Consider the following 9,637-nt stretch of genomic DNA (forward strand, 5'->3'; position numbering starts at 1 on the left):
TGTATCTAGAAATTAAAACTCATAACCAGGAAGCTATTAAACTAGAATACTTAGCGATTAAGTAAACTTAGTAGTTAAGTAAACTTAATGGTTAAGTAAACTTAGTGGCTAAGAAAACTTAATGGTTAAGTAAACTTAGTAGTTAAGTAAACTTAACAGTTAAGTTAACTTAGTAATTAAGAAAAACTTAATGGCTAAGTAACCTTAGTAATTAAGAAAACTTAATGGTTAAGTAAACATAATGGTTATGTAAAACTTAGCAGTTAAGAAAACTTAGCGGTTAAGAAAACTTAATAGCTAAGAAAACTTAGTAGCAAAGGAAACTTAGCAGTTAAGCAAGCTAAGTAAGTTAATTAATCAGCTAATTAAGTTAATTAATTAATCGGCTAAGTAAATACTTATTTAAACAGTTAAGGAAAATTAATCAGTTAAACAGATAATCTGTCAAAAAGCCAAGTAAACTTGATAGCTAAAACAATTAAGTAAACTTAATAGATAAGTAAACTTAATAGGTAAGTAAACTTAATCACTAAGAAAAACCTAATAAATAAAGAAAACTTCCTAGCTAAGAAAGGAATTTGCCTTACCTATAAATAGGAGCCTAGAACTTCATTCTTCCTTGCTCATTTCTTTTTCTTCTTCTCTCTATACGTTGGTGTTCTAACCAATAATCACCAATACGATATTCTGTCCGATCGATCCGGGAACCAACTAACGAATGCCAAAGTGTTGTCTAATAAGACTATAGTTTGTGAATTTCGTTAAGGTTCTGATCTCGTGACCATCGTTAGGTTTGATTTGGTTTAACACTAATACGTATTCCACTCTGTCAAACTAAATGTTTAACTACCAGAAAACTCTGCACTACACACTTACAATCAAAATAGATGCTTAGTTATCAGAAGACTTAGAATCAGGAGGCCTGTTAAATCAAGACTATATGCTAACAAGGTGAGGCATTCTGTTTTTATCAAACTGCTTTGCAAAACCCTAAATGTTTTCTCGTTATATTTACAGTGATTAAGTCTTTGTTATCTTAAATTACTGGCAGTAAGTGGGGTTTTGTATACATTACTGCTGTATTATCACTCTTAGGTGGGCGAGCCTAAATAGTGATACACGTCACTTTTGGGTGACAGGACCCAATAGTGATATGACCACAGTCACAGATCCGGTCGAGTGACAACTGGACCAGATAATTATAAGATAGGGGCAATTATAATTGCTCTTAATACTGAAAATTATAACAAATGTGTTTTTAAACAACTGAGTGAACTCACCAGTATTTCCTGCTGACCAAATGTTTTTAAAACGCGTTTCAGGTGATTACAGTAGATCGGAATAAGAGTTGTGATACGGCACCGAAAGGCTTAAAGAAGTGGCTTATTTTATCAAATGAATTAAATTAAATTAAATATTGTTTTATGTATTCGGGTTTATCCCATACTAAAGCTACCTTTGTAAAACATGGGTTTATTCCCATCTGTTTAATAAATAAAATCCGGTGTTTCAAAACTCTGATATTCTTCCAACTCACGGTCCTGATGAAATTTTCCGCTGCAATACTTTTCAAAATAACCACCGGTACCACTTGGCTGGTCGCGGCTCCCGTCCAGGGTGGGTTCGGGGGTCGTGACACCTTGAGTGTGTGTTCTGGTCGACATCTTCCACAGGAGCTAAAGAACTCCTTTGTTCAAACCCTAACTAGCCAAAAATCAAGCAATTGGAAGGCCAAATCAGTCCCAAATCGAAATCCAAGCTTATTTTAGTGATCACCTAAGTGAAGGGATCACAAGGTATGTTAAATTTCATCTTTTGGTTACATCTTAGAATTTTGATGAACATGAGAAATCAAACTCTGAACTTAATTGATTGATATTTAGATGAAATTAGTAATGAAAACATGTCTAGGAGTAAACCCTAGTCAATAACTTGTTGAATTAGTGTGTAAATCATGAAATCCATGATCATCCATTATGTGTGTTTAATGAGTTTTGTAGAAACATGATGAACACTAGAATCATGATTATCAAATTAGTGTTATTTGAATTCTATGAAGTTAATCTTGATATTGAACTATAAATTAGATGTTTAGTTAGTAAAAGATGTTGAAATTGGCAAGATAATTAATCATGGAACTTGATTGCTTATCTTGTAAAATTATGCTCATTAGGTGTTTGATATAATGCCTAAAAGAAAACAAAATATTAAAAAAATTCAGACAAAACGCATGTTTGAATCAAATGGCAAATTATGCGATATGTGTTATGAATAGAGTTCTAGACGGGTTGTGGTTGAACTCTATAGGCAAAGGGATCGAATCTTCGAGCGGACAAGCCGGAGCGGATACACGCTTGAAGGGAACGCTCTAAAGGTACGTAACTATGGTTTCGTTACATTATGCTTGAATATTGATTATAGTTAGTTAACTTGAATTAGCGTTATAAATAAATGTGGTATGTTGTTGAAGTGCCGAAGTTCACTAAACAAACAAAACGGGTCAAAAGATTGGTTAGAGTATGTTTGGTGTGTCGTTGAAATGGTGGTTTCCATTAGACAACCAAACCGGTCAAACAATGGTTAAATTGGTAGTATTGAAGTGACTAGAATGTCACTTGATGATTTTGGATTATGAAAGCGTAAAACCATGAAATGGTAATGATACGCCGAAGTTCACAAGCCCGGGGAATGGGTAATTACGTCTAGAAACCACAATTGATGAATAAAGTAAAGTATGATATATAACTAAACGGGTCGAATAAATAAAAAGGGGATTTATATGCTATCATCTTATAATCCGAAGTTTTATGCAAATAATGATAGTGAACGTGTTCGTATTTAAATTACGGACGCGTAGGAAAAAGAATTTCGTAAAACGGACTATTAGAACGAAAGTTATGGAGTTTTAAAGTTAGAAATTGGTTAGAATTCGGAGCTGGGCATTTGCAGCTCAAATTATCGAAACCTTCTGTGAAAAAGAGGCCATCGCGCCCCGCGATGGAGAACGTAAATTCTGTCGCACCCCGCCATGGCCTGTGGCGGCCCGCGAACGCTGAGGCTAAATCTGTCGCGGGCCGCGACAGACTACAAAGCTGGTATTTTTTTTATTTTGTTAATCTTGCATTCCGGACTTGTTTAAACCTGTTATTTGACCATCAAAATTAACTTTTATGTTGGTTTTGAATTTAGGTGATCATAGATGATCAAGTCAAGTATCAAGAACCGAACACTCATCTTTTGAAGCTTCCGCAATGTTCTATTTTGTTCTAATTAATGGGAATCTTGTAAACACTAAATACTACATTTTGAATGTTTGAAACTAGTAGGAAGTTAACTTGAATATTTTAATCATGTATGATCATTAACGTAACAAAGTTTTTGTAAAGACGCATTTTTATATAAAATGTGTTGTTAAATATTAAACTCTTGATTTATTGAGACGGGTCTTACAGTAGCAGCAAAACAAGAGACCAGTGCGTAAAGGATGACCAGCGACGTTGGTTTTCTTCCAGAACCTAAGCGGTGATCAGAAAGAATGCCAACGTACATATTTTGTGTTTTATTTGGGCTAATATAGTCAACTGGTTCATTGTTTAAATCGGGCTCCCGTATTTTATAAGTTTGGGTTGGTTAGGGGTATCCTTGTTTATTTTAGGGGTATCATTTGTATAAAACCAGAAAAATATACTACGCATATGGACTTAGCCGTAGCCCGTGCTACGGCTCACATAAGACTGGTTCTGCCCCTAATGTGAGGGTAATAATGTCTTTTCCCTGTCTTTTAATTAATAAATCTATTTTAACTAATATCCCACCAATGACCATCATGATTCCTACACCAACCTTAAACTACCTGTAAAAACAATACCCAGATCAAGATTTTAGAAGCAGATCCGTGAAAAATTCATACTTTTTTCGACAACTTTTTTCTTCAACCCAAAACTAACTCTCTGTATCCAAATTTCTTGAAACCAAACAAATTTTATTTAATTTTCTTCACTGGAGAGATTATTATTTAATATCCAAATTTCATCATAATCACCATGATAACGATGATGATGATGATGATCTTGATTATCTATAGGTAAGAGCGTAAGGCTAACTCCTCTTTCACATTCATACTCCGAAAATAATCCCTTTAATGATCCATCTGTACACAAGATTTCCTAACCGTCATATCAACAAAATCCATCAAGAATCCAAGATTTTAAACTAATGTTTTTTTTTTTGATAAATTATTAGATGAACCCAGATTCCAAAATTTAAGAAAATTTACAAAATTTCTAGATTAAACCAAGAATCAAAACTTGAACTTTAACCCATCTTGTCATACCCAGAAGCCTAAAACCTCAAATTCATAGTAAATTTTGGAGAATTTACAAAATTTACCCGAATAATAACTTTAAACAATCTTGAACATATCCATTAACGAAAAACCTCAAATTCATATTAAAATAATAAAAAGTCAAATTTAGGAGATGATTTGGCTAATTTTAGAAGATTTAAGAAGGGCCCACAAATAAGTTTAACAAAATACGAATGAAAGATGGTTTTACAAAAGCTAAAACCAAGAATTGACGATGAAAAATGCATGTTGAAGTAAGAAATTGAATCTAACAATAGATATTGTGGTTGAAATTTAGGGGATTTTTTTGTTTTGAATTCAAGAGGATGGTGTTAAATCTGGGTATGTGATCAAGAGATGAACACAAAAGAGATTCACTAATTACAAAGAGAAACATAACCTACTTATATACTACTTAACCTTGACCTGCAAGTTACTAGCTGCTAATTTGAAAACAATTCAAATACCACATTTCATTATCTAAAAACAATAGATAAATAATAAACTAAATAACTCATATGTTTATCATCAATATTAATCTAACTATTAATATAGACTATCCGATGTTCCTTAGCCGACTCTAATGCTAATTGGTTGTTGTAACTTTCACAGATGAGAGGCAGGTATACGCAGAACCATGTGTGTGAAAAGGGGAATATCACTACAAAGAAGAAGATTTTAGTAAAAATTATTCACCTTTTCTAGGCTAGGTGAGAGTGGGTTTTATTGTTGGAGAGAGATGAGCTTGACAATGATGGGTTTAGGATTGAATGGTGGTAGTGAATGTTAACAGTGATGGTTAGGGGTATTAGACATTATAAACATAATTATTCGTATGTTATATGTATTTAGTGTAGGATATATTACTTATGTATATAATTATGTAACGATATGAACGGAAGGGTATGTTGGCTGGTTGACACCGATTCAAAAGACGGTTATTCCCGCCAAGTTTACCCGCTACATAACCGCTCATCTTAAGGTATAAATGTGGGTTGCCGGGAATCCTTTTCCGGTACCAAGACAATTTAACCGCCAAAATTGTCCATCATTCAATCTCAGCAATTATTGTTCAAACCAAGTTTATCATTATGAATCCGCCAAATCATGTTGCTTCCGTTGTTTATAATTCTGGTGTCCAACACTGTGGTATCAGAGCAACAGGCGAAAATGATTCTGATCTCAGGCCAACTTCCACCACGTTACCATGCAAACATTGCTCCGACGAAAAACGAGAACGAAGATGGTTGGTGAGACGATGTTATTACTGCAATCAACCAGGGCATCAAATCTCAACTTGCAAGATGAAGGAAGATGATGAAGAATCACAACTGATCCGGCTTGCAATTAACACAGGAACACAGCAACAACATAGTGAAGATGATGATTCTAAAAGCGGCCAGAGAATGGAATATCTTGTAGTCGGAACCTATGGAGGTTTCTGGTCGGAAATGTGGTATGTAAGTAAAACACTGAAGCATCATTTTTCTGGAAATCTAGATATGTTTAAACGTATAAAATGCATGTCTGATGTTGAAACAAAAACTAGGGAGAATCAGTTTTGTTTCATAAGGGGTTTAGGGGTCATTGATGTAATTTCTGGGTCGGAGAAAATCCGAATTCAAAGTGTGTTCTACACACAAGACATAGACAGAAATGTATTGAGTTTAGATCAGTTGATCACTCAAGGTTTCACGGTGAAATTCACTGGAGACAAGTGCAAATTATTTCCTACTTTTAGCGTTCCCCTAATCAATAAGAAAAGTGAAATATCTGGAATGACCAAGGAAGAAGAAATCAGAATTCTGGAAAAACAGAAAATGATGAGTAACGAATCAGAATTCATGAAGTTTAAGACAGATTTCTTGAATGATTATTTCGAAAAACTGGATGTATCATCCAACGAACCTGATTGGAACGTGATGATACTTCAGTCAATGAAATTCAAGGAATTCTTAGATTGTAAAGCGTTACTCGATATGATGGATGATGATGAGTATGTTAGAAAGTATAAGTTTATACTGGAATTAAAGTTCGATGAGATGGTGGATTGGTTTATAACCAAGAAAGTGGGAGTGAAGACGAGGCCAATCCCGGCCTATGCCTCGAACAATCGCAAAGTAAGTTTGTTAGATCTGTATCTGGTAGTTGAAAGAGAAGGAGGGCATCGACAGGTGACTGAAAATAATCTATGGGCTATGGTAGCCAAAGACATGGGTTTTGAGTATAGTGATAGGGAATTAATGCGTTTAATGTACGCTATGTACTTGGATGTTCTTATCTACTACCACAAGTTTAAAATCATTCAATCAAATGTTTATGATAAAGAAGTAACAGAAGAAAGGGAAACGCTGGCAAGTAAGATGGATCCGAGAGGCAGCCGGAGCGAAGGAGATCAAGCAGAGCAAGTTGCAGGTCAGGCTGAGAAGGACGAAGTCAGTCAAGAGGTTGCTGAAAATCAGTCGGAACATTATGCACTCTTCGCCGGCAATGACTGGCAGGGAATCAAGAGGCTGAATACAAGGAGGAGGTTTGATTTTAACCGGGCAAAAGCTGCCGTGGATGATGCCAATAACAGTGTTCTCAAGCACTCTCGTAAACACAATTATGTTTAAGGGAGAGTATTAGACATTATAAACATAATTATTTGTATGTTATATGTATTTAATGTAGGATATATTACTTATGTATATAATTATGTAATGATATGAACGGAAGGGTATGTTGGCTGGTTGACACCGATTCAAAAGACGGTTATTCCCGCCAAGTTTACCCGCCACATAACCGCTCATCTTAAGGTATAAATGTGGGTTTCCGGGAATCCTTTTCGGTACCAAGACAATTTAACCGCCAAAATTGTCCATCATTCAATCTCTGCAATTATTGTTCAAACCAAGTTTATCATTATGAATCCGCCAAATCATGTTGCTTCCGCTGTTTATAATTCTGGTGTCCAACAAGGGGTGACTTTTGGTAGAAAAAAAAACTTTTAAATTGACCAAAATACCAAAAAATTAAACGACGTTTGTGGTAAAGGTTGTACCATGTATCAAAACATGAATGTAAAGGTTAAGTTTGACTGATTTCATAGTTAAAGGTATAAAGTGTAGTTTGGGTATAACATAAAGGTTGATTTGTTTAAGAGTTAATTACATAGTTAGTCCATGTGGTTTGCACAAAGTAACATACTTAGGTACTAATAGTTTACAATCACCTTCTAGGATATTAACTTTTCATTTTGTAACGTTTGGAGGTATTAACGTTAATTATTTGTTAAATATTAGTATCTAAGTATGTTATTTTGTGCAAAGCTGTTAAAAATGATACTTTTATACTGCAGTTTTAATATTTTTAGTATTGGTGGTTAAATTTCATTAATATTTTATTTGATATAAATGAGGTATTGGGCTTATCAAATGGAGGTGTTACTGGCTGGGCTTAAGCTTGTAGATGGCCCAGGAGCTACTGTTGGGCTGCTTATGGGCTTTATGGACATAATCGATACATGGACTGGGCTACTTATGGGCTAGGAGAATAAAGACTGACTGGCTAGGAGAATAAAGACTTGTTCTAAAGACTCATGTGCGTATATTGAAGATTCCGGGTTACCCGGAGTCCATTTATCATTCTGAATATCATATAAAAAGGTGCATTGGGATCTTGAGAAAGGTGAACTGTATCATTTGTTCTCTCTGCTCGTTGTATTCCTCTTTTCTTTTGAGGCGATTTAGGGTTTTCATTCAAGTAGTGAATCTCTTTGATTTGCTGAGTGTTTTTAGGTGGTTTATGTATGCAGATTATTGTGTTGATAATCTGCAGGTAAGAGGAACTTTGAGAGATTGTTGTACAGTTCTTGTTTATCCTGTTCGGTTGTTTTTCTGGGGTAATAAAACTTTGGTTTGGGTATATTCAAGCGTGATACTTGTTTATTTGACAAAACCACATGGACTAACTATGTTAATACCCTAGAATAAGGGTGGCAAAATGGGTGGGTTGGGCAGGTTTGGGTAATGGGTTAGGATGGGTATGGGTTAGGATGGGTTTGGGTTAGGATGGGTTTATTAAGAAATGGGTTAGCATGGGTTTAGGTCAAGATGGGGTTTTGTCAAGTTTGGATTTAGTCATGAATCATGATAGCCTAAAAATATAAATAAATAAAAAAGATAAAAAAAATCAAAAAAAACAAAAAAATCAAAAAATTTTAAAAAATTTTAAAAAAAATTAAAAAAATTAAAAAAATCAAAAAAATTTAAAAAAATTTAAAATAAAAATAAAAAAGGTTGAATGCTTTTTGAGGATTGTACGTCACGATGAACTTCGTTTGGTATCGGTACCGAATCGTACCGGTACCGAAATGTACCGGTACCGAATCGTACCGGTACCGAAATGTACCAGTACCGAACTGAACTGGTACCGAACCGGTATCATGCACACCAGCTTCGTCCTCCGCGTGCTCCTGAACCCGTTCTCCTGCAGCTCCGCCTCCGTCACCGCATCCACCTCGATCGAACCCATAGATACTGAAACCCCGTTTTGCTTATTTGGGCAATGGTCGGAGCAGAAGCGGTGGAATGGAGGTTGTAGGATGGTGGTGATCTGGCTGATTTGAGATCCGGTTGCTCAGCCGGAGCTGTTCCGATGCCATATTATCACTCAACTCCGATCAAATTGAAATAAATTCAGCAAAATGAATAGAAGTTTCCTGTTGCTATACGTGTATAGATAAGTTATAGATATATACGTAGCGTGTAAGTTGTGTTTGGATCTATAAGGAATATGAATATCAATGGTGGTGATGAGAGGGAGGATGAATTGGTAGTAGGTAACGTAAATAATGAAATCTGCAGACTCCAGTTTTGAAATTTGGATTTATGGGGCAAATACTATGAAAACCATCCTGATCCAAATGTTATTTTGTTATTTTTTAAAGTTACCCATCTTGACCCATTTAACAATTCTTGTTAACCCAACTTAACCCATCTACTACAAAAATAATACCCATCCTAACCCAAAGTTGAATGTATGGGTTGATTTTGCCACCCCTACCCTAGAAGTTAATACCTCCAAATGTTACAAAATTGGATTAGATTGAGTTGTATAGGTAGAAGAAAAAGAAATATTGTTGATGACTATTCACTACTGACGCACTTTTTTTTTGACTTTGGTATAAGCTTCAAAGATAAACGGGCTTATACAACTAATTTTAAATTGGGCTTAAACAATTAGATTCAAAATGGGCTTAAAGAAATGAAATTAAACAATGAAACTTAAAATGTGCTTTAACAATTAACA

At 34.9% G+C, this 9,637-nt stretch overlaps 1 long non-coding RNA gene across 1 annotated transcript; it reads left to right on the forward strand.

Annotated features, from left to right (window-relative positions):
• The first annotated feature begins 725 nt into the window (after positions 1 to 725).
• LOC110871059 lies at positions 726 to 1,409 on the forward strand. Its single transcript, XR_002553455.2, has 2 exons — positions 726 to 951; positions 1,323 to 1,409. It is a non-coding gene; the product is annotated as an uncharacterized LOC110871059 (long non-coding RNA).
• The last annotated feature ends 8,228 nt before the right edge of the window (positions 1,410 to 9,637 follow it).

This window comes from Helianthus annuus, chromosome 8 (assembly GCF_002127325.2).
Source record: "Helianthus annuus cultivar XRQ/B chromosome 8, HanXRQr2.0-SUNRISE, whole genome shotgun sequence".
NCBI lineage: Eukaryota > Viridiplantae > Streptophyta > Magnoliopsida > Asterales > Asteraceae > Helianthus > Helianthus annuus.